Source organism: Sinocyclocheilus grahami, unplaced genomic scaffold, assembly GCF_001515645.1.
Source record: "Sinocyclocheilus grahami isolate Dianchi unplaced genomic scaffold, SAMN03320097.WGS_v1.1 scaffold24.1, whole genome shotgun sequence".
Lineage (NCBI taxonomy): Eukaryota > Metazoa > Chordata > Actinopteri > Cypriniformes > Cyprinidae > Sinocyclocheilus > Sinocyclocheilus grahami.
Window position 1 is genome coordinate 2821643 of NW_015505203.1, and position 25656 is coordinate 2847298.

Genomic DNA, 25656 nt, shown 5'->3' on the forward strand with positions numbered 1-25656 from the left:
ATTGCAGATTCAGTCTTCCCAGCCTGGTGCAGGTCTACAATTTTGTTTCTGGTGTCCTTTGACAGCTCTTTGGTCTTGGCCATGGTGGAGTTTGGAGTGTGACTGTTTGAGGTTGTGGACAGGTGTCTTTTATACTGATAACGAGTTCAAACAGATGCCATTAATACAAGTAACCAGTGGAGGACAGAGGAGCCTCTTAAAGAAGAAGTTACAGGTCTGTGAGAGCCAGAAATCTTGCTTGTTTGTAGGTGATCAAATACTTATTTTACAGAGGAATTTACCAATTAATTCTTTAAAAATCCTACAATGTGATTTTCTGGATTTTTTTTCTCATTTTGTCTCTCATAGTTGAGGTATACCTATGATGAAAATTACAGGCCTCTCTCATCTTTTTAAGTGGGAGAACTTGCACAATTGGTGGCTGACTAAATACTTTTTTGCCCCACTGTATGTGTGCTATGTATTGCAGTTTATGCATGTATTGAAATCCATGTGAAGTTGCTCCAAATTGGCCACTTATTTCAGTTTAGATGGCAGTAGAACGCTAGATATAGTTTGAAAACGCTTGATTGTTCATGTTTGGGTTAAAGCCCAGTTGACCTCGATAGCTCTCAAGTACTCAATCATATTACACATTCTCAATGATCTGATGCTCTGAGCTTGATTCGATTTAAGATACAATATTAGCTCTTCATAGCATAGTTTCTTCTTTAGCTCTGTTAGAGCATCTCATGGCTTCACCATTGGTCTTTGTTCCAAGTCGTGACCTTTATTACTCTATAATTAGGTTTTACAAGTTCTGATGCTATCTTTCCCCAGACATGGCTTCACGCCGTCTCCAGTTCTCTTTGCACGTTTTTAATTTGTCTGTCTAACGAGGAGCAACTGAACGTGACGTGTAGATCTTCATGTCCAGAATTTAAAGATTGAGGTGTCTCTGTCTCTCTGGCTCACAACTTATTCGAGTTCTTCGCAGCAGACTGCAGTGTATGTGGCAAACCTCGTGTATTTTCAGACATCCTGTGGCCGCTGGACTCCTGTATGTGTTATTCTGTTGCTCCTCGGCGCTCCCGAGCAGGATGCTAAAATTATAGCTGCAATGAGCAAATAAATGTTTACTAGCTTCATTTAAAAATACATACAAACAGAGGCTAAAGGGTTTTGCTGGAGCATGAAAGCCAGCGAGCTTGAAACGCTCCGTCTGTGGAGTAACAGCTGTAAATATCTCTCCAGCTGTTTGCGTACAGATACGATTGCACAAGTCATTGGCGATTATGTAGCGTGCTTTATCAGTCGTATTACCTACTGATTCAAGCTTATTCATAAACACAAAGAGCTTCCAAGTCTGTGTTGGCCTTTGAGTGGACAAACTCCACATTGTTTTGCGATAGTTTGGTCTACTGAGTCATATTGCGCTCATAGCTTTAAAGACTTCACTTTGTTTGTATTTTTGTCTTCAATTTCAGTTGAGTTGTTTTAGTTCTTTATTTAGATTTAGTTTTCATCTATCAAAACATTAGTCAGCCCCTTCCTAATTGATTGTTTTTGACAGTGCAAAAAATTAAATAAATACAACTTTTTCGGGTTTTTAATTTATTAATTAATTTTTTTGTGACAAAAAAAAAAGTGTCTGGCTCTGCCGGACACTTTCCAGACATTGTGAGCGATGCAGGCCATGTCTCATGGGATTATTATTATCATCATTCAGTTCTTTATCATTTCATTGCGAAACTGAATGAAAGGGGTTTTTCCACAAGCTCAGCAGCTTTCCACTTTCACCGTGTCTCTGTTCTTTATAGATCCTTGCAAATGTTACTCTCTCATGTTGTTATCTTTCCAACACACATTTTTCCTTTATAAAGGCTTTTGTCGATTACAATAATTCCTTGGAAGTAGATTGATGGATCAATTTAAAATGTCCCTTTTCCCTTCTTAATACACTTTGCAAAGAATGTCACGTTTGTCTTATCTTTCATCAAAAAATAACTTGATCTGCTTTTGAAATGGCTTTACTTAAATTACTATTGTAAAAACTGTAATGTTGTGGAATATTATTGCAATTTAAAATAACAGTTTTCTTTGAATATATTTCAAAATGTAATTTATTCCTGTGATGCAAAACTGAATTTTCAGCATCATTCCTCCAGTCTTCAGTGTCACATGATCCTTCAGAAATCATTCTATTTCTAATATGCTGATTACCTATTATTATTATTATTATTATTATTATTATCATCATCATTTATTATTATTATCAATGCTGGAAACAGTGAATATTTTTGTGGAAACTGTGGTACTATTTTGTTAATGATACTTTGATTAATAGAAAGTTCAAAAGAACAGCATTTATGAGAAATATAAATATTTAGAAATTTATAAATATCTTTACTGTCGCTTTTGATCAATTTGTTGCATCATTGGCTTGCTGAATAAAAGTATTAATTTCTTTAGAAAAACATTTCAATGGTAGTGTAGCAATTCAAAGACGGCTATATTTGCTAAAATCTATTGACAAAAGTAGATTTTGCTTTGACCTTTAAGATGTTATCTTTTGTAATAGGTTTGCATCAAACCTTGTCTGTTGGAGCAAAGCAGGTTTTGTATGCAGCACTAAGCGCACGGATGGCTCTGCGTGGCTTGAGTGGAGTTCTTGTGGTTTTGGCGTCGTTTCCATGCCAACAGGCAGACATGCCAAAGCACAGCTAATGCGAATGAAAGCCAGCAGCATCTGTTTCCTACAGGTCTGACACTGAGAGATGCTGACTCGCACCCGCGCTATCTTTATAAGTGCGTCTCTGTGTCTCTCGCTCTTTTACCCTCCGTGTTTTCATCGAGAAACCCTCGAACAAGAGCGTCTTTGTGGAACTGCCTCCTATCTATTTTTACCTCACCAATGTACTTTGCTTTCAACCGCTGCTCTTATTCAATTAATTTGAGGGTTTTAAAGTCAGTGTGTTTTTTGTTCTTCAGCTGTTTCTCATGTGATCTTTGAGGGTAAAGTCATCAGGTGATGCAGTAAATGTGCTGCTGTAAAAAATGGCTCTTGTTTGCAAAGGGCAGTTTTTGCACCTGAGGCTGACACATTGAGCTGAAGAGGAAGCATGATGTGACTCATACTTCACTTTGATTGGACGCCTGGAGGAATGACTTCTGTGCCTCATTTCTTTGGCACTGTTGTTGCATTTAGCATTTTAATGTTTTTTGTTCCGGTTTCTTTTCTACTTGTATTAGTACGTAGGGTTGTGACGGTGAGGTAATTTTCCCACTGGTTAAGCGACGTGTGTTAGCACCGATAATACCGGTATCACTGTGGGGGCAGGGGCTTTTCCTCGCTTTCCTTCACTTTTAAATCGCTTAAAAGCACCGTGCGCATTTTACTATCACTTTCTTATGAATTAGCGTCAATTCGCCGTCAATTGCTTGAATGCAACAACAAAATACAACGTCAAACTCACTTTAGCCTATATATAAAACATAGAACTTTTATTAACAAAACAAATAAAAATAAGCTATGCCTAATATAAAATAACAAATAACTTATATAAAGTTTAAATAGGTAGCCCATACAAAATTGGAAATAAGTAAACATGTATAATATACAGTATAACCAAATAAATAAAAACGTAGAAAGTTTATTAGCAAAACGAATAAGAAAGCTTGGAGGCACGGCATAAACCTTGATGTCAAATAAAATAAATGACACAAAGTTTAAGTAAAGTAAAAATCAGCAAACACTGTGGAACCAATTAAATAAGAAATTTATGTTTAAAAAAACTTCCAAAATCACCTTAGATAAACGGTAAAAGTCAACAGGCTTTTCAAAATCCAAAATACTGCCAAACAGGCGCTTTTGCATTTAGTTTCGAAACTAAATCATCCGCGATCGTCTTGTCTGTCTCACCTCACTCTTCTTGTCAGTCAGCCGGACTCACTCTCCTCACTGGATAAATGAAATCTGATCTGTGATGCGACTGTCGTTCGGCACGCTGCATTGAGCAGCCGCGTTCAGTTTTTAATTGTAGTGTCTGTTCTTTTACTGAACTAAATTATTTTTATTACTATAAAAAAATCTAAACGATGGTGGGGGTCGGTGCAGCGGTGGGCAAGTGACGTAACCGGTGTTGCGGCTTAACACCGTCAGCACCGTCTATCGCGGCAAGCCTAGTGGTAAGTACAAGTGTTGATGCAATACTAAAATTCAGTAGTTGATACAAATCAGTAAAGTTGATTTAATAATCCAGATGTGCTATTTAGGTTTTGCATAAATTATTTATCTTTATGTGGAAAAATAGCACAGTTTAAAGGAATAGTTCACCTAAAAATGAAAATTTGCTGAAAATGTGCTCACCCTCAGGCCAGCCAAGCTGTAGATGAGTTTTTGTATTTTTCCATTGGAACAGATATTGAGAAAGTGAAAGTGCAGTGAATGGGTGCCGTTAGAATGAGAGTCCAAACAGCTGATAAAAACAATCACAATAATCCACACCACTCCAGTCCATCAGTTAACATTTTGTTCAAACAAAACTGTGTTTGTAAGAAACACATCCATCATTAAGGCGTTTTAACGTTAAACGGTTGCTTCTGGCCAAAACATGAGTCCATAATCCATAATAAATGCTCTCACATCAAAATCCACCCACGTATTTGGTTAGAGCTGTTTTGAACCGTTTTCACTTGTAAGTTTGAAATTCAAAATGCCTTAATGATGGATTTGTTTCTTACAAACACACAGCTTTTCACTTCACAAGATGTTAACTGATGGACTGGAGTGGTGTGGATTACTTGTGGATTATTGTGATATTTTTATCAGCTGTTTGGCTCTCATTCTGATGGCACCCATTCACTGCAGAGGATCCATTGATGAGCAAGTGATGTGATGCTAAATTTCTCCAAATCGATTCCCATGAAGAAACAAACTCATTTACATCCTGGATGGCCTGAGGGAGAGTACATTTACAGAAAGTTTTCATAATTGACTGTTTGCAAAGAGCTTGATTGACAGGCGATCTGACCAATCATAACATCGAATCTGCCATCTTGCCCGATAAACAAATCAGACAGGAGAGTAGATTAAGGTCGGTGGATTTGAACTTGAAAAATTGTGTGTATTGACGTTGTTTTCAGCGGTTTAAATAAAATACGCTCTGATGTTCGTTCATTCATGTTTATTTTGTGCTTTAAGTAAATATGAAAAGACGATCGATTCACATGCCACTTGAACTGAGGCTATGCAGTGATCTGTCACGATACATTAAAGAGCCACAAAACGGTATTTATTGTTTGAATTTCTTAAAATACAAAATTTTAAAGCTGAGACCTTGTTTCATACCAGAAGTAACCTGCTCTGACTTGTCTGTCAGCTTGTTGTCAGTTTCCTCTTTGCTCCGCCATGTATTTTATACTGCATGAGAACATGGTGTGTAGTGTGAGAGAGGCATGGCTTGTCGGACATAGCAACAGTAACTAAGGAGCACGGGTTTTTGCGAAGGGTCAATTGTAATAGTCAGAGAGGCAGGAAAATGGTCATGATCAACTAAATTTTGGCAGTTTGGTGTAAGAACTTGACTGCTGATGCTACAGAAGTTTCAGACGTGGCCCCTTTAAATCCCCAAACTTCATGTCTCTTCTCTGTTTCTCTCCCACAGCGAGCTCAGTGTGTGCCACTTCAGGAATGCTGTAGGGAATGACTGGCTAGCTGCCGACTGATTGCCTCGTGCTTTAAAATCCCTCAACCTTACAGCCTCAATTATACACTCAGATGTTTGTCTTTGAAGCCTGTCTACCTGGCAGGAAACTGGCCTGTTATTGATGATTATGCACAGGCTCTCTAGATTTAAACATGACTTGGCGTTGGAATGAAGCCTCCTTTCTTCATGCTATAGTACATGATTATGTAGTAATGGTTCATGTAGCTTCAGACATTAGGAAGTTCTGATGTAATACAGCCATTTTGAGTTTGTAAGAGAGTTTGGTAAGATATGTGTTGTGGTATAATATTGTACATTTTAAACTCTTAATAGTTGACAGTTCCCTAAAGACCCTCTTTAAAAGAGGAAGTGACAGTAATTTCATTGACCGAGATGAACACAGTGAAGATTGTATCAATGAAATACTTTGTTTGCTGATTTTGTCGTCTTCCTGTTTTTTTTAATTGTTGTGCAGGGATGTGCAAAACTACTGGAATATTTATTTATTTAATAAAAATCTGTTCTGGTCTTATTTTTTTTGATTTAGTTATTTACTTAGGCTATTAAAATGTATTATTATTATTAAATATTGAATATTTATTTATTTAATGATGATAGTGTTAATTTTTATTTTTAAAATATATTTAATTATATTTATTTTGTTAAAATATTGACTTTTTTATACTATTTTTAATTAAAAATGTAAAAAATGTATCAAATATTTAATAACATTTATTTGTTAAAATATTTATTTGAACTCATAGTTTAATATATTTACTCATAGTGAGAGCAATTACAGTGTCGTCAGATATCAATAGCAGGAGATAACGCTTCATTGGCTGTCTCTTTGTGTTCCCTGGCTTCTGTGGGTGGTTTGTTGGCCGTGTTCACCGCCGTTTGTCACCGTTTGACACTTTCCTTTAGAGGAAGTCCTTTAGCATGCCATTTGAACCCCTCATTTCCACCAGCAGGCTTATTAAGAGCTTTGCTGCTCTCTCCAAAGGCAATCCAGGAGCTACCTTTTCCTGTTTGGGCTGGTTTTTTCCCCCTTTGGCATGCGCTTTTTAACTTTTTTGTCCTAGTTTGTCCAGTCCGAGGCAGACTAAACTCTACCTTTAAATGCGCAATCTGTGTTGCAGATTTGCTGAACTTTTATTTTGTGCCTTTTTTGTGTCAATCTCTCCCGCCTGAAGAGCTTTTGGCCAATGCCGTGAGTTACTACCAAAGCAATTAAACGAGTCTCAGCATTCACTTGAAGAATTTCAGACCACTTAAAACTCCCAATAGGGATTCTGGAGGGCCATTAATAATTGATTGCACTGAAAGCTGCTGTTTTTCTTTTCAAAGTGGATCATTAAATGGGATAAAAGAGCCATTGATCAACGTGTCAACAGTATTTTTATGAAATTGAAAAGGATGCTGCCTCTGTTTTTGGTTCGAAATTACTATTTCATCATAAACGGCAAGCACAATCACATCTCCTCCACATTACTCTGAGGGCTTGCACAGATACTTGTTTTTACTAGTTGACTAGTTGGTGGGTAAGTGTTTACCTCATGCAAATGACTCACACATCGGCCTTCGCAATGTTTTGGCAGCTCGAATGATGCGCTGAAGGCCATTGTGAGCAGAAAGAACGTCCTTGCAGCCGAGATGACGCTAGTGAGGAACAAAAGCACGCACATCTCCAGATTCATGCTTGTATTGTCCTAAATTGTGCAAAAAGAGTCATGTCACACTCCATTATGGTTTCTCTCAGCTTTTGGGTGCATTTTGATTGGTTTCAGAGCTTTTTGCAAGGTTTTTGGCTTGTTTATGAACACTAAATGAACTCCGAACATCTCCTGTCCGCAAAACCAGTGTGTTTCGATTATAATTTCACTCCAGTTGCATAACTAAATGTTTTTGGTCGTTACAGTGACAAAGCAAATGTCATGCAGCTACACTGGGATGCAGCTTGTTGACATACAAATACAGCGCAACTGAACTATTAGGCCCAAATGTGGCGATTTCTTTGCCTGTCATTCACATGTGAAGTTTTATGTATCTATTGCTTATTTATACATTTATTTATTAATTAGATATTCTGACTAATTTGATCAATATTAATGTATTCATCTCGGCTCTATATTTTCTTCTAAAATCGGTGCAACACTTTCATCAACATCGTGAATATTAATGTGTTTATATGCGTTAATATTAGCTAATATGAACTAATTCTAATAATTAAAATACATTGTTTAATTGTTGATGTTAGCTATTCTAGTTAACATTAACAAATTAGATGTTATTGTAAATTTTACTGTATATCTATGTAATATCTATGCTATTGTATTTTATATAAATATATTTATTATATATTTTATATATACATGAGCAATATCACTCGAGTACGAGAGCGATACCGGCTCTATATCAGTGGCCTAGTGCCGGATGCAATCACAGCCGCTGATATAGAGTCGGTATGACTCGAGTACGAGAGTGATATTGCGTTTATACAACAGTTCGACGGCACAAGTATAAATATATAAGAAAAACAACAATGGAGTGTCTTTTAAAAACCCTTTTGTGTGGAACTACTTCTTTCCACCACATATTCAAATCTCAGTTTGACCGTTTAACAGCTGAGCTCAAGCCTCCGTTACTAATTTAAAAAACGTCACTTTAGAACTAGTAACGAAGGAACGTTGAGTTGCTTCATTAAAAACTTATTGTATTACGGTTTTAAAAGCTCACTGTATTATGTAGAGTATTGTGAGAGAGACATGGACTGAGCGAGTGTGATTTCCTGCATCTGATACAGCAGTTATTCTTCAGCTCAGTCTCATATTCACAATAAAACATTAGTTTGAATGTCCGCTGAGGAAAGCGATATCTTTGTCGTACCGTCCTTTCATCCGTTAAGGATGATTTCCAATGACAGCGCTGCTCACTGCATTTGTTAATTGCATCTTACAAGCTGTTATTAAAAGTAAAAATAACTTATGTTTCAGTCTCTTTCAATATAAAAGTCTTTACTTCTGACTTGTAAAACAGTCACTTGTCGCCATTTAGTGGCGGAACAATGTCACTTGAATCACCATCACGAACACACACACTGTTTCCCAATACTACATACTACTATGTATATAAAATATTATTTATTGAATAATCAACAACGACAACAGCCATCATAAAAGCCATGCTCTAATATACAGCATTAAAGTTACATAAAATATAACGTGATGAGATTTTGCCTTCAGCCGAAACTATTTGCTCTGGAACAAATAATAGATTAATGAAACCAAAGACTGCCTGTCAGATTTACTCAAAAAGAATTCTATCTCCTGTTTAACCACTATAGAGGCATCAGAGCCAGCTGCAAATTCCTTAAAAGCTCACTGTATTATGTAGAGTATTGTGAGAGAGACATGGACTGAGCGAGTGTGATTTCCTGCATCTGATACAGCAGTTATTCTTCAGCTCAGTCTCATATTCACAATAAAACATTAGTTTGAATGTCCGCTGAGGAAAGCGATATCTTTGTCGTACCATCCTTTCATCCGTTAAGGATGATTTCCAATGACAGCGCTGCTCACTGCATTTGTTAATTGCATCTTACAAGCTGTTATTAAAAGTAAAAATAACTTATGTTTCAGTCTCTTTCAATATAAAAGTCTTTACTTCTGAATTGTAAAACAGTCACTTGTCGCCATTTAGTGGCGGAACAATGTCACTTGAATCACCATCACGAGCACACACACTGTTTCCCAATACTACATACTACTATGTATATAAAATATTATTTATTGAATAATCAACAATGACAACAGCCATCATAAAAGCCATGCTCTAATATACAGCATTAAAGTTACATAAAATATAACGTGATGAGATTTTGCCTTCAGCCGAAACTATTTGCTCTGGAACAAATAATAGATTAATGAAACCAAAGACTGCCTGTCAGATTTACTCAAAAAGAATTCTATCTCCTGTTTAACCACTATAGAGGCATCAGAGCCAGCTGCAAATTCCAGAAGATCTGGCCGAGGTGAGGCTACTCTCGGTGGGTTCATGAGCGCTGAATGCCCGCTGACGCCCTGGAGCTCACGTCTCCAAAAATGTCAAAGCAAATTTTCAAATAGATGTTATCTTTATTAACAAACCGTATATTTGAAGTCTAAACAAGTGCATTCTAGCCTAAAAAATTCTTAAAACGACGTTCCCTGACGCAAAAACAGTATTATTTTTTTATTTTTGTGGATTTGGGCATCCGCCATGACACTCGCTGTGAGAAATACTGGAAGCGGAGTGATGCAAACGGTGAAAGGGCGTTCCTGTGTCGATACCAGTAAAATATCTCACGGTTCTCGACCAATCAGATTTGAGAACCAGAACGAACTGTTAAATATAGATATACATTTATATATTTTACATTTACATGAATTTCAGTGAATTTTTACACAGAATTACTGTAATTAACGTTTATTATTACTGGTCATATTTGATCAATATTAATGTATTCATCTCGGCTCTATATTTTCTTCTAAAATCGGTGCAACACTTTCATCAACATCGTGAATATTAATGTGTTTATATGCGTTAATATTAGCTAATATGAACTAATTCTAATAATTAAAATACATTGTTTAATTGTTGATGTTAGCTATTCTAGTTAACATTAACAAATTAGATGTTATTGTAAATTTTACTGTATATCTATGTAATATCTATGCTATTGTATTTTATATAAATATATTTATTATATATTTTATATATACATGAGCAATATCACTCGAGTACGAGAGCGATACCGGCTCTATATCAGTGGCCTAGTGCCGGATGCAATCACAGCCGCTGATATAGAGTCGGTATGACTCGAGTACGAGAGTGATATTGCGTTTATACAACAGTTCGACGGCACGAGTATAAATATATAAGAAAAACAACAATGGAGTGTCTTTTAAAAACCCTTTTGTGCGGAACTACTTCTTTCCACCACATATTCAAATCTCAGTTTGACCGTTTAACAGCTGAGCTCAAGCCTCCGTTACTAATTTAAAAAACGTCACTTTAGAACTAGTAACGAAGGAACGTTGAGTTGCTTCATTAAAAACTTATTGTATTACGGTTTTAAAAGCTCACTGTATTATGTAGAGTATTGTGAGAGAGACATGGACTGAGCGAGTGTGATTTCCTGCATCTGATACAGCAGTTATTCTTCAGCTCAGTCTCATATTCACAATAAAACATTAGTTTGAATGTCCGCTGAGGAAAGCGATATCTTTGTCGTACCATCCTTTCATCCGTTAAGGATGATTTCCAATGACAGCGCTGCTCACTGCATTTGTTAATTGCATCTTACAAGCTGTTATTAAAAGTAAAAATAACTTATGTTTCAGTCTCTTTCAATATAAAAGTCTTTACTTCTGAATTGTAAAACAGTCACTTGTCGCCATTTAGTGGCGGAACAATGTCACTTGAATCACCATCACGAACACACACACTGTTTCCCAATACTACATACTACTATGTATATAAAATATTATTTATTGAATAATCAACAACGACAACAGCCATCATAAAAGCCATGCTCTAATATACAGCATTAAAGTTACATAAAATATAACGTGATGAGATTTTGCCTTCAGCCGAAACTATTTGCTCTGGAACAAATAATAGATTAATGAAACCAAAGACTGCCTGTCAGATTTACTCAAAAAGAATTCTATCTCCTGTTTAACCACTATAGAGGCATCAGAGCCAGCTGCAAATTCCAGAAGATCTGGCCGAGGTGAGGCTACTCTCGGTGGGTTCATGAGCGCTGAATGCCCGCTGACGCCCTGGAGCTCACGTCTCCAAAAATGTCAAAGCAAATTTTCAAATAGATGTTATCTTTATTAACAAACCGTATATTTGAAGTCTAAACAAGTGCATTCTAGCCTAAAAAATTCTTAAAACTACGTTCCCTGACGCAAAAACAGTATTATTTTTTTATTTTTGTGGATTTGGGCATCCGCCATGACACTCGCTGTGAGAAATACTGGAAGCGGAGTGATGCAAACGGTGAAAGGGCGTTCCTGTGTCGATACCAGTAAAATATCTCACGGTTCTCGACCAATCAGATTTGAGAACCAGAACGAACTGTTAAATATAGATATACATTTATATATTTTACATTTACATGAATTTCAGTGAATTTTTACACAGAATTACTGTAATTAACGTTTATTATTACTGGTCATTCCAAGTAATTAAAAAAATATATATACATTAGTGGGTAATTGGCCTGGATATTGCAGAATGTAGCTCAGGATCTCTAGCACAACTTCAAGATCTGTACATTGCATTTCTTTATTAACTTATTATGACGTTTTTGTCCTTCTAGTATGATTCATTTGTTTCAAACTTTGATATTATGTTCACAGATTTGAGAAGTTTGTGAATAAAGCAGACTGTTAGTGAGACGGTTTGATGGTGATGCTGCAGGTTTTGTGAATGGGCTTCATTGAGCAGTGGATATTTAGATCACGTCTGATCTGTTGAGGACCAGACAGAATCTGTCATTCCTGTCAGACGGAGGAATGTGAACGAAATGAGGATAAGGGAGACTGAGGCAGTTTAGAGAAACTCTAAGCAAAAAAGTTATGGAAATCATAGGGAAGAATTAGCAACAAATAGCAGAATCAAAGAGATGAGAAAGGAGCAAAAAGCGAAGGATCTTGCAGCAGGAGAGGGAAAAGAAATGGGCACGGTGGAGGAGATGCTGATGTCAGCACATGTCTCGGCTCTGTCCGTGTTTAGTGAGATCAAACAGCTCCCAGACACACCCTCTTCCTCTTTTAGAAGTCGGCGTTCTCCACCAAAATGCCAGCAGTTCTTTCCTCGCGCCGTTCTGCCCGTGACGGCCGGAGCGGATGGGAATTGTTAGGATGCACCATTTGTTTCCGGTCTGTCGGATTCAGCTGAAAGTGAAGCATTAAAGGAATATTTCAGTCAGAAATTAAATTATGTAATCATTTCCTCACACTCGTGTCGTCCCAGACCCATATGACTTAATTCCATGAAACATGCAGAGGTTTTGAAGATGGTATTAATTACTTTCTGCGGTTGCAGTGATCAGGGTTAAAGCATTTAAGCTTCACAAATGCAAAAGCATCATATGCATCGTCTGTAAGACTTATTTTTGTCTTCTGAAGTCATACAAAATATCTTTGTGAGAAATTAACAACTAAATAATACATTTAAATGTGTTATTATGCATATAATTAATGTACTTCATTCTATAAGTGTAATTTTATAAATTAATACAAGTTTATAATATAAGTGTATAATATTGGAATTAAAGGTCGACCGATGTATCGGTTTTGCCAATTAATCGGCACCAATAGTTGATTGCTGGAACTATCGGTTATCGACAAAAATCCATGCCGATAGTTTTCTGGGTTGCGTCCATTGCTGGAGCGGCTGAGAAGGGTCTGCTGTCATTACACAGTGCGAGAGCGGCCTCTAGTGGTTGAAATCACTGACAGCACGTGCTATTTGTTTAGACACGTGATACTGCACGCTGAACAGAGCGGGAAACTTCAGACGCGGATTTAAATGCAGCCGACAGAAAATCCTGCCGTGCCACAGAGCGCCATTCACATAGTTTTCCATTAAATTACATTATATTGGTCCCGAATCGTTGTTAATGTACATAATGAATTGTGTATTGTGCATTTTCAGCAAAACGTTTGTCTTTCTGTGGCTCTAATAAAGTCTGTGTGCTTCATTTATAGAGCTATAATATAGGTCGCGCTTTCTCTTTCAGTTTGCTCCGTTTTTTAAACACCGAACTTCAAACTCATCCATGCCAAATTGTTCATTCTTGAAGTAAACTTGTGTCCGTTTGGTGATTTAAATCAACATAAAGCACTATTTTAGTTTTTGTTCAGTATCAATTTTAAAACTATCAGTTAATTAATCGGTATCGGCCAGTGTGGTTCAACCTAGCTATCGGTATCGGCAAAATCCACTATCGGTCGACCTCTAATTGGAATCTTTTTTTCCATGGTAGCAAATTAAATACACAAATTACTGAAATGATGTAATAATAACAACAATAATAATAATTTTTCTGGAATAGCGTGACACTAGTAGTCATTGTGAATTTTTAAAATATGGTTTAACATTTTCATAGCAGCTGAGGTAAGGAATGCACATCCAAGCAAGTAAATATGCTAATTTACTATTTCTTTTTTCTGAAGCAGTGAGGAAAATGTCATGCATAATTATGAGCTGCGATGAAATGACAGTTTGATGTTCTTGCAGAAGAGTTACTTTGAGATTTCTTAGTTTATCATAAGGTTTAAGCGGTTTGATATCGCAGTGAACCAGCAGTCTGTCAAAGCTTTCCTGCTGCTTTTGCACCTGCTGGTTTTCCAAGAGGAAATTCTCCAAATATGAAGAGAATAGAAATGTCTTGAGAACGTTGATCAGGATATTGCCATTTGTCCAGCTGGGAAGTAGGTCTTTGTATTGACTTTCTCGTCAGACCTTCTCAGCTTCCTGTGTTGGTGGCTATCAGGTTCGCTCCGATTGCTCTGTGCAGGCCGTGTGTGTTTAAAGGACATACGGGTGTCATCTTGCCCGAGACTGTTTAAGCTGGTGAAGAGATTAGGTAAAGCCTGGATTATTTTTACAGGGCAGAAAGGAAGCTCACTGATGGTATAGATTCTCACTGTATCTCCTCTGAACCTGATCTGTAAGGTGCTAGTTCTCTCACGGTTCCCTGTGGTAGCTGATTTAGGGCCCTGTTAAATTAAATCCATTTTATTTATTTATTTGTTTTTTTCACAAAGTCTGTGCTTTCTGATTAATTAAATTAAACAATTAATTTGATTTTTATATATATTGTTTTTTTGTATTTACCTGGATTCTTAAGTTTTAATTGTTTAATTAAATAGCCAAAAAAATCATGTCTAATCAATTTAATTCATAAATTAACAAACTGTTGAAATTCAATTGATTAGACATGTTTGGTTGTTAAAATTAAACCAACAAAATAGAATCCAGAAAAATGAAAACAGAAAAGACAGAAATTAAGAAATAGAAAATGAATGAATGTTTACAGGCCCTATTAATGTTAATAAAGTAATAAATTATTATTTGGCAAACAAATTTTTTTTGTTAATTGTAGTTTTTTTGGCTAAATGCTACACAATAGAGGTTTATTACTGTTTAAATTAAAACTGACATAAATTGGTTGATTATTGTATGATTCTTTAAAAATGTTTTAATAAATTATTATACTTTTTAGTGATATTGAAGTGAATGTATAATAATAATAAATATTAGGGCTGTCAGTCGATTCAAATTTCTAATCGAATTAGTTACATGATGTTTTGATTAATTAATCGCAAAATAAATTTGACTGTGAAAATACCCAGAAAATATTTATTTAAAAATTCTGTTAAATGAGAAAGTATCATGTAGACCAGGTGTGCCCAACCCTGCTCCTGGCGATCGACTGTCCTGCAAAGTTTAGCTCCAACTCTAATCAAAGACACCTGCCTTTCATTTTTAAGTGATCCTGAATACCTTAATTAGTTGCTTCAGGTGTGTTTGATTAGGGTTGGAGCTGAACTTTGCAGGAGAGTCGATCGCCAGGAGCAGGGTTGGGCACCCCTGATGTAGACATTACAAATTGTAGCTTCAGAAATATTTTATTTGATTCAACAAAAAAATTATTACACACAAACATTTAGGCTACAACGGCCTAACGTAAACTATGCAACATAAAATCAAATAAGATCTGAGCAACATCTCAGTATTGTTTGTTCATACAATGTAAGTCATTGGTAACCAAAACAGCTTTGTTACCAACAGTCTTCAAAATACCAAAGTCCCTTTAAGGGTATTCTATAGTCTTTGAAAATACCTTCTTTTATGTTCCACAAAAGAACGGTTTGAAATGACATGAGGGACGTGAAAATAAATGATGACAGAATTAAAAAAATTTGGGTGAACTCTCTTTAATGTTGTTTTTATTATTATTATTATTATAACGTTCACGCTTGTGCAGGGCGCGGACAGGTAACGTTACACTCGCGCAACTTCAGCGAGTGCAGGAAAGTGGCTCTTATTTGTGCACCAATACACCAACGGCTGTTCGCTTCTTGGTATCTGTGCCTCAGACTGCTAGCTCTGCATTTCCATCGTGCATCGCCAACAGTGAGCTTGCTCTGCGTGGTATTTTTTCTGCTGGCGCCTCGGTGCACACTTCCGGAAAAATCGGACAAAAAAAATACAAAAAACCGGCCGGTTGCCGATCGCGCATTATAAGCAAAAACCGTCCGGTTCCGATTTATGGCCGGTCAACCGGTGCAACCCTAGTTTTAGGGGGGCGTGGCAGAGTCTTAACTTTGATAAAGAATATCTCTTTGGTTTTGAGACTTTAGTCTTTGCAACTTCAGGGATCTTATCTATTCACGAACAGCTTGTAACACTCCAAAGAGAAAGGAAATCTTGAAATCGCATCATATGACCCCTTTAAGTTAATGCGTTAAACTGACAGCCCTAATAAATATACTACTTTTGTACAATTGAATGTATAGTTCAAAGTATTATTAATAACAATATAAAATATATTAATTTCAGATGTACATTCTGTTTTACAAAAGTAATATATTTTTGTCATAATTTCTTCAGGTTAAACCAAACTTTTATTTTGGCTGGCTGTAGTAAAGACCTTTGAATTTCAGTGTGTATTTCATGATAGTTTTCTCAAATTAAATAGTGAAATTCTCATGAAGTTACTCTCAGAGCAGCTCTGGAGATGGAGTTTTTGTGTTCATGTCTTCATATAGTGAGATGGCAGATGCTAAAAACACCACAAGCGTCAAATGTTCTTGAACATGTAGTAGATGAAACTGCGCCACTCGTTCGCACAGAGGCATGCAGAACATGCAGACTTCATATTAAAATCGTCTTTTTCAGTTTAATATTCACAGACACTACTCCAGTGGCCCTACTTTTGATTTATTTATTTAAAATGTGCAAAATTCCACAACATTTAACTTTTCCATTTTTATAAATTCCATTTTTATGCCTGGATTCCGTGATTCGGAGATCATAGGTTCCCTACAGATAGCACGGCCTAGATCTGCAAGGGAGCAAAGCCTCAGGAAACAGGAGCCGAACTCGGATTACCACTAAATCTAATGTGCCTCTTGGCTCGCAGCACCACCACAGAACTATAGCTCTGCTAATCGCCGCCCACTTCGCTGCTACGCCCTCCCGTCGAGGTCGCTGCCTTTCCAGAGCTGACTTTTGTTTTCATGTCTTTTTTTCTTCCCTCATGCACAACAAACAGTTGGAACAAAAAGGCCAGAGAGAGTTTCGCAGCTGGAGGTGGCCTGCAAAAAACTGCACGTCGCAGTCGAAATTAATTCGGACCAGGTGAAAACGTCCCATTTGTTAGGGATTAAAACGTCTTGTGCCGCAGAGCCCGGTCTCTACCAGCGCTGGCTGGCTGACTGAGCAAACAGCTTAAAGTATTACTTGTATTTTTCTAGCATGGAGATAAATATGTTGAGCGTTTACTTTGGGTTCGCTGTTTAATTTTTTCGCAAAACCGCACGTCTCAGATGTGCCGCGCTGTCAGATGCCATGCATGATTTCATCCGTCTCATCCCGTCAAACCATCAAATATCGCTGAAAGATTCACTGGCAAAGCCTCTGATTCTTCTCGAGCGTTTCAAAGTTGCTTGGTTGTCTCTTTTCCTTGGTAAATATGTTTTGAAGGTGCAGAAACGTTTGGCTGGTTGGCAGAAGCTTCTGTCCTGGCACCTCGGTGGACCTATTCCTGACACATCCCAGCCATGGCCTCATTTCTCCTGTCCGCCATTGCGTATGCCCTTTTTTTCCGTGTCTAGCTGGCAATTTTGTGCTTATTACACGTACAAAAGTGAAAGATGAGGAAGAAATGCCCTCCAGCTTTCAAGAAATGCCCTATTCCCCCATATAACGTTTTTATATAAGTTCATTCGCTTTGTGCGATCCTGGAAAAATCTGGCAACTTATTTTATAAGATGGTGATTTCAGCATCAGGAACTCTGAGCCCGGCGGGCCTGTGTCGGGTCTGATGAGTAGATTGTTTTAAATAGGGCCGTTTGAGTTTTGGCCCAGTTCCCTTTGGTGCACCATCTGCTTGAGCGTCTATAGTAGTGGCCTTAACTTGCCCACAAATACTGCGCTCATTCAATTACTGCTGATCGGCACTGCTGCGGTTGCGTTGTGATGGAATGCTTTTGAACATGTTATTGATGACCTGTCTGTTTACTGAATTATGCATTGCTAGTTGGCAGGTCCATCCTGAATCTGCATCCACAAAAAGCTCCAAAGATTCCCACAGAATTGGAGTGACATTCATCCTCATCCCTTGATATAAGTTCATTCGCTTTGTGCGATCCTGGAAAAATCTGGCAACTTATTTTATAAGATGGTGATTTCAGCATCAGGAACTCTGAGCCCGGCGGGCCTGTGTCGGGTCTGATGAGTAGATTGTTTTAAATAGGGCCGTTTGAGTTTTGGCCCAGTTCCCTTTGGTGCACCATCTGCTTGAGCGTCTATAGTAGTGGCCTTAACTTGCCCACAAATACTGCGCTCATTCAATTACTGCTGATCGGCACTGCTGCGGTTGCGTTGTGATGGAATGCTTTTGAACATGTTATTGATGACCTGTCTGTTTACTGAATTATGCATTGCTATTTGGCAGGTCCATCCTGAATCTGCATCCACAAAAAGCTCCAAAGATTCCCACAGAATTGGAGTGACATTCATCCTCATCCCTTATTAAAAGTGTCTAATACTATGTTTCAATGTCATGATAGTCAACTAATTGACTAATTATCCAGCAGTTCTACTTTTTACATTTAAATTACTTTAGTCGTCATCTAACATTTACTTTTAAATTAAGTCTTTAAAATTGATAATTTAGTAACACTGTGAATTTAAAATCTTAAATCTCAGAACGAGTATTTGCGTAAATTCACTTGTAGCATTTAAAATTATTTGATTGATTAACTGTTGTGCTGTCGAACGATTAATCGCGATTAATCGCATCCAAAATAAAAGTTTTTGTTTGCATAATATGTGTGTGCACTGTGTATTTATGTATATTTATTTATATTCATATAAATGATATCATATATAAATATATTTTATAAATAAACGTAACGTAATTTTCTTAAATATACATGCATGTGTGTGTATTTATATATACATAATAAATATACACAGTACACACATATATATTATGTAAACAAAAACTTTTATTTTGGATGTGATTAATCGTTTGACAGCACTAATTGTTTTTATTTATTTAGATAAAATATTTATAAAATATTATTTGATAAATGTTTATCAAAATATATAATTTTTCAATGTTAATGTACTAACTTTTTAATTTAATTTATTTTTTAATGTTTAATTCTTTAATAATTTTAATTCTCTATATTTCAGTCACACTCCCTAATCTTTAACAACTAGTCTACGTTATCATTGCTTAAACTTTTAGGTGTCGTGATTCTATATAGTTTTAGCTGAATTCATGTGTATGTACTGTTCTCTAGATGATTTATTGGATGATTTATTGCAGAATGCCAGCGTTCCCGCTGCCGTCTGCGATGGCGACTGACTGCCAGTGACTCACTTACTGAGATCATCAATAGCGAGAGCTCTGAAATGCAAATGCTCTTCATTCTCCACCGCTTCCCTGTGGGAGCGTTGCGCGCCTGTCCACCTGCTTCGTGATCTAATAGGCAGAAATGGTTGTGTTTAAATCTGTCAATGCCCGCACAAGCGCCAGGCAGTGATGGAGGGGTCGCTGCTCCGTCAGTCTACCGACGCAACATCTGGTGTCTGGTGGCGGCAGACGAACATGCCGTTGAGGGAATGTGTCGTCAGTCCTGGTGTGTGTGTTTGTGTGTGCCATCTGTTGTTACCCTTCATCTATGAAACGTCAGTCCTTGGATTGAAACGAGCGTGGATTGAATTAGAGAGTGGTGACATCCTGCATGGTTACTTCAGCCTCGGGGCTCTGTTTGTAGGTGTGCGACCGTGATGCTCCATCTCCGACTATGCAGGGGGCCTGCGGTGATTCGGGATGTCGTGGAAAGTGAGCCTGCGCTTCGCCAGTGCGGCCCTGAGAGCCTTTGTTCTTGTAAATCTAATTTCTTTCCCTCTTCCCACCGCTCCACTTGTGTGTGTGTTGCTGTTGGACAAACAAGAAAGAGATTGATTTTTGTGGAAAGAGACTCCGGATGCTCATTAGAATAAAACCAAGGAAGCTCTGTGTGCCGCCCGCTTTGATGTATTTTTATCTGTTAATTTTTTTCCAGTCATTTTATTCACATCAATTCAATTGAAGATTCATTTCAGAAAAAGATCTTTTGACGGATAAAAAACAAGGTCTCGTCTATTGCTTTTTTCTCCTCCAGGAACATTCCCACAGTTAAGGAATGCTAAGAGGGATTTAAAATGAAGTAAAATGAGAGGAAATAAAGTTTTATAGACTGCGAGAGAGACATAAATGCGGATTTGAGGGGAGAAACGAGATTCTCAGTGAGGTCCGGTGGGATATTGTTCATTAAATACAGCGTCTTTTTCTCATTGCAAGGGCAGAAAGCAAGAAAAGGCCAAAAAAACAGAACTCAGTGCTTGATAAGCTTGCTTTTTTTTCACCCATTTTATTGACCTCCAAGTCCAATCTCTTAAAAAAGTAATAATGCACCTCTCCTCAATAAGCTACGTGATTTGAGGAATCATTCTGTAGCACAGATGGGTTATTTGCTGTACTTAAATTTTTAAGCCCAAAGTATACTTCGGTTTTGATGCAAACAAAGAACCTTTTTTTTCTTCTTTGGTATAAAGAAAATGGTTCTTCTGCACTTGTTAAAAATAAAGGTTCTTTATTGGTTGAAATCGATGGTTTCATGAAGAACCTTGAACATTCATGGAAACTTTCCATTCCACAAAAGGTTCTTCATAGTGAAAAAGGTACTTTAGATTGTTAAGATTTTTCAAATGAATGGTTTAAGAACTGTTCTCTGAAAGGTTCTTTTGAGAAACCAAAAAAAGATTCTTCTTTCTTAACTTATTTTTAAGAATGAACATTTTTTTAAAAAAAGAACCTTTTTCCACTATAGAAGCTTTTGTGGAATGGAAGATTCCATGGATGTTCAAGGTTCTTCATGGAATCATCAGTGCCAATAAACTTTATTTTTAAGAACCATTTTTGGTTCTCCAAGGAACCTTTCTGTGAACAGTTCTTCAGAGAACCATTTTAACTTGGTGTGAATGTTTTATTAATCTCAAGATGCTTTTTCCACTATGAAGAGCATTTTTTGAATGGTAAGATTCCATGGATGGTAAAGGTGGAACCATCAATGCTAATAAATGTGTTTTTTAGAGTGTAGGCTGCTGTGGGAAATAGACTCAGGGTCAGAGATGCGGCTTGTCTTTTGGCGTCACAGCGGTTGAAGGACAGCCTGTGGGAAGGATGTAGTGTCTCTGCGGTGACCGCAAATGGACTTCCTTGAAAAACGCACTCGCTGGCATGTGAGAAATATTTGTTCCCCGATGATCTGTTTCAATGGAATTTTGAAGAATGGGAATAAGAGGACTAGTCAAATTCATGTGCTACATTCTTTATAGATTAATATTTGACCCCCATGTCAATAATTTTCACGCAGCTCATTTCTGTATAGCAAATTAACGGTGACAATCCAAAAAAGTAGAGATGCACCGATCGATCGGCCAGGGATCGGAATCGGTGGATTTTCCTCATTCAAGAAGATTTTCACTTCTTTCCGATTTCGATCCGTTTTGTTACCAGCGGCACAGGCAATAATGTCAGCAGCGCATTCTCGCTCTCTTCTCTCCGACGACCCCTTCTATCTCACACACGTCTCATTCGCTCCGGTTAAATAGTGCTTGTATTGCGCATTATTTTAGTAATTCCTGCAGGTTTCACGCTTATACCAAACGCGCGCTCACCACCACTGATCTATATTAGTGGAGAGCACAAGCCGCGCTCAGTCTCAAACAGCTTGTGAGCCACAAATACCAAATGAGTGGCTAACTGCGCTAAAATGTTCAAATACATAAAAATTGTCAAAATGCCCGTTTTGGCGAGTATCCAGTTAAACACAGTCAGTTTTGGAATGTTAAATAGTTGAGAAGGAGAACGCATGTTGTGTAACATATTGGGTCCGTGGATAAACTCTTAAAGGGATCGCAGTCCAATATTCCTGCTGCTGTCTGTCATGTTAATCAAAGAACAAAAGACAAAGAAAATCACTTTCTGCTCTTGACTGAATACGTTTTATAACTTTAATGGTAAGCATTAATCTGTATTTAATTTTTACAATGAAGACTACAGAAATTAAAGTAAATTACTTTAATTTCTGTAGTATTTCTTAACTGAATATAAACTTACTTAACCTGAAAAACTTAGTTTCATAGCTCTCTTTATTCTATTGCATGTATTTGTGCTGTTGTTTACAATTTTTTTTATTTGTTCTTATTTTATTACTGACTTTTTACTTGTGTTTTTTATGAAAATAAAACTTTGCGTTGAAGAAAAGTAGATTTTTGTTTGTATATGCTGTCAATTATAGTTCTTAGAAAGAAAATCGGTATTGGCAGATCACACTAACAAAAAATCGGAAATCGGAATCGGCCAAGAAAATTGCAATCATTGCATCTCTACAAAAAAGCCCATTAGACCACCATAAAAGTGGTTTATTTGAGTTATGAAGTATTCAAAGTCACTTTGATACTTTTTCATGTAGAACAAAATTGTTTAAGAATAGTCCTCTCTAAAATCTCATTCAAAAATTGAATTGCAAAAGAAATTATTTTCCATAAAAAAAAAGTACTTCGTTTCCAGTCACAATGTTCCATACACAATTCTATCATATGATATCATCTTAAAAAAGCATATGGGTTTGGAACAACATGAGGGTGAGGTTTTAAATGTATCCCTTTAAGGATGATATGCACAAAACAGCAACTTTCTCTTTTCTTCCAAAGAGCTGTAGGACATTTTTAGCATGCGTTGACCACTTCAAAATCTTAGCACAGAGTTAAAACCGGGTTTGTTTGCAGTGCATTCGAATTACGCTAATGGAGAATTCCATGTAATTCCATTTTGATGGATGTCTGGTCTGTAATGTGTCTCATGTGGATACGGCTGCGTCCTCGTGCTTCTTTCCCAATGAAACATTCTGAGGAAATTCTCCAGCGCTCATCAGCTCATCATCCCCTCACGGCCGTCTGTTTACAGGTTTGGCGATCAAGACGAGGTCGAGTCGGCGGTCAGACCGCCTTCAGATGAAGCTCGTCTGCAGGGCTGTCCTTTGATCACATGGCCTCGTACAGATGAGTCGTCTGCCTGTATTTCACCTCGGCCTGTCGCTGCCGTGTGAATCTCAGCAGTAATTGCCCCTGCCGCAGGACAAACACAAGCCGGCGACGGCATTGTTCCACCTTTCTGCCGAATATCCCACGTCCTGCAGCAGCAGAGGAAGAGGAGGAGGTCCTGCGACTGCTTCTCGTTCCCTGTTTTGGCACAGGGACAGATGGGCACTCCGTTTTTTTACTGCACAATATGATTCACCCGAGTGCCGGTCATTTTTTGTTGATGTGGAACGGAAAAACGTCCCCTGAGGCCGTTTTATTACTGTTTTATTCTTCCCACTGTAGACAAAATGGTCACTTCTACACGCACAGGGGTTGTGCGTCGTTCAGCACTGAATTGAGAATACATATTATATTAACATTCCAATTCTGCACTATGTCATTTGAATTGTGGTAGCAAGCAGGATGCAGAATTGCAGCTGAAATTTGAATAAGGAAGTTCAATTAAAATGGACTGAATTCAATATTTGAACTAGAAAAACAAGTTTGTCAGGATGAACTGAGTGTTGGCTTGACAGCCTTGTTTGAAAGCTTTGAAATGAAGTTTAACACTTAGATTCTAGACAATACATTTTAGATCTAGAATATAAAATATAGAATATTAAATACAGGGAATAGGGATTATACAGGGATTATAGATAGGCAATAGGATATATATTATAGAAGGAGGACATGGACGGATATTAGATACATGAAATAGAATATAGCATATAGAATATTGGATATAGAATAGAGCAAATTATATATTGGATGTGGAATTCTGATGTTAGATATTAGATATAGAATATTTGAAATGGAATATAGATATAAGATATAGAGTATAGAAACCGGACATGGGCATAGATATTAGATACATGTAATAGAACATAGCATATAGAATATTGGATGTAGAATAAATACTGATTTTAGATATAGGATATACAGTATAGCATATAGAATATTGGATGTAGAATATAGAAAAAGGATGTAGGATATAGGAGATAGTATACAGATACAGGACATAGATATACAATAAAATATTAGATATAGAATATAGCATACAGAATGCTGGCTATAGAATAGATATAGGGTATAGAGAAGGAATATAGGATATAGAATAGCACATAGAATATTGGATATAGATATGGGAGAGCATGTAATTCAAATGTAGTTCATTGTAAATCAAATTTCACTCCAACTTCCTGTTCAACTTCTAATTCAAATTCCAGCTCATGATTCTTCAGATCTGATTTCTGCCCAACCCTGACATGCTCATACTGCAGCTTAATTGCACATGTTAATCTTTTTGGCTTCAGAGCCTTGTAATGTCAGCTTGTCTGCTCAGAGAACGTCACCAGTGAATGACCTCTGTGATGGGTTGAACTCAAATCCTTATGCACCGGTCATTCGGCTCATGACTAGGGATGTGCGCGACGACTAATTTGACTGTCGTTTAAACTAAAGTTTTGTATCCGACTAGTTGACTATTCTAAAAGCAAGAAACCCCCAAAAGATGGTAAGAAAAAAAAACCTCTGTGCTTGAGTGTAGCATATATAATAGCCTATATTTGAAATACTTAATCTATGAATCACACTGTCAAATCCCTCAATGAATTCCGCTTGCCGCACACTTGCCTCGCGTTATCATCATTTTATTTTAGGTGGTCATTAAAAAGAAAAAAGAAAAAGAAGAGTATACACTCAATGTCAGTCAAAGCATAGCTTATTTATTCAAATCATCTTGGGAAATGCAGAACAATGGAAAATCAATCAATAGCCTGACAGAATTCTTAATCCTCATATAACGTTAGCCAACATATTAAAACACAAGTCAAAAACAGGAAGGTTTATCAAGAAATAGCATTAAAATGGCTTTAAAAAAACATACTTTGTGTAGGCAATATTGTCTAAAAACAAAACAATGCAACAATGCCCATTTTACTTACTCAGACCATGCGTTATTTGTTCAGTGAAATTATCAACGTGGTCTGGTGAAAGACGGGACCTGAGGCGATTAACAATAAAATTCCTGCATTTGAAAAAAAATGCTCGGCAGGAACTGAAGTCGCAGGCACGCAGAGATAACAAAAAGCAAGCCGATAGAGTTTCAGAAAGCACCTGGACATCCCGCACCACCACCGAAGTGGGTGTTCGTTAGAGGAATAGACGGCATGTGAATGACGTGATTGACGTTTGCTGGCTTTGGCCAGCCTCTAAGCTAACGCCTACGTGCTTGTATTGAATAGGATTACGCATGTGAGATCTGAAGTAAAAATGTAGTTTCCGCCCAGATAAACGTTTTAAAATAATGTATTATTTTTCAAACGTTTAATTTTAACTTGTTATTTAAAATGTTTTAAATGCAATGTTAAAATGATGGTAATTTGAATGATAAAATCATGTTTTTGTTTTTCTTTTCTTTTTTCTGTCGTGTAATCAACTATTGTTTTCAGTGTCGACTAGTAGGAGCTGTACCGTTTAGTCGACTAGACCCGCACATCCCTACTCATGACCCCACTGTTGTAGAATGAATGACCCTGTGACC

The 25656-nt window shown here is 37.1% G+C and overlaps 1 protein-coding gene and 1 long non-coding RNA gene across 2 annotated transcripts in view; one reads left to right on the forward strand and one right to left on the reverse strand.

Annotated features, from left to right (window-relative positions):
* Positions 1–1783, reverse strand: part of LOC107562911 (uncharacterized) — a 21695-nt gene extending 19912 nt beyond the window's left edge. Inside the window, exon 1 of the long non-coding RNA XR_001606050.1 lies at positions 1774–1783. This is a non-coding gene — a long non-coding RNA (uncharacterized lncRNA). The remainder of the gene's footprint in view (positions 1–1773) is intronic.
* Positions 1–25656, forward strand: part of LOC107562679 (chondroitin sulfate synthase 1) — a 95301-nt gene that overhangs the window by 14344 nt on the left and 55301 nt on the right. The window lies entirely within an intron of this gene.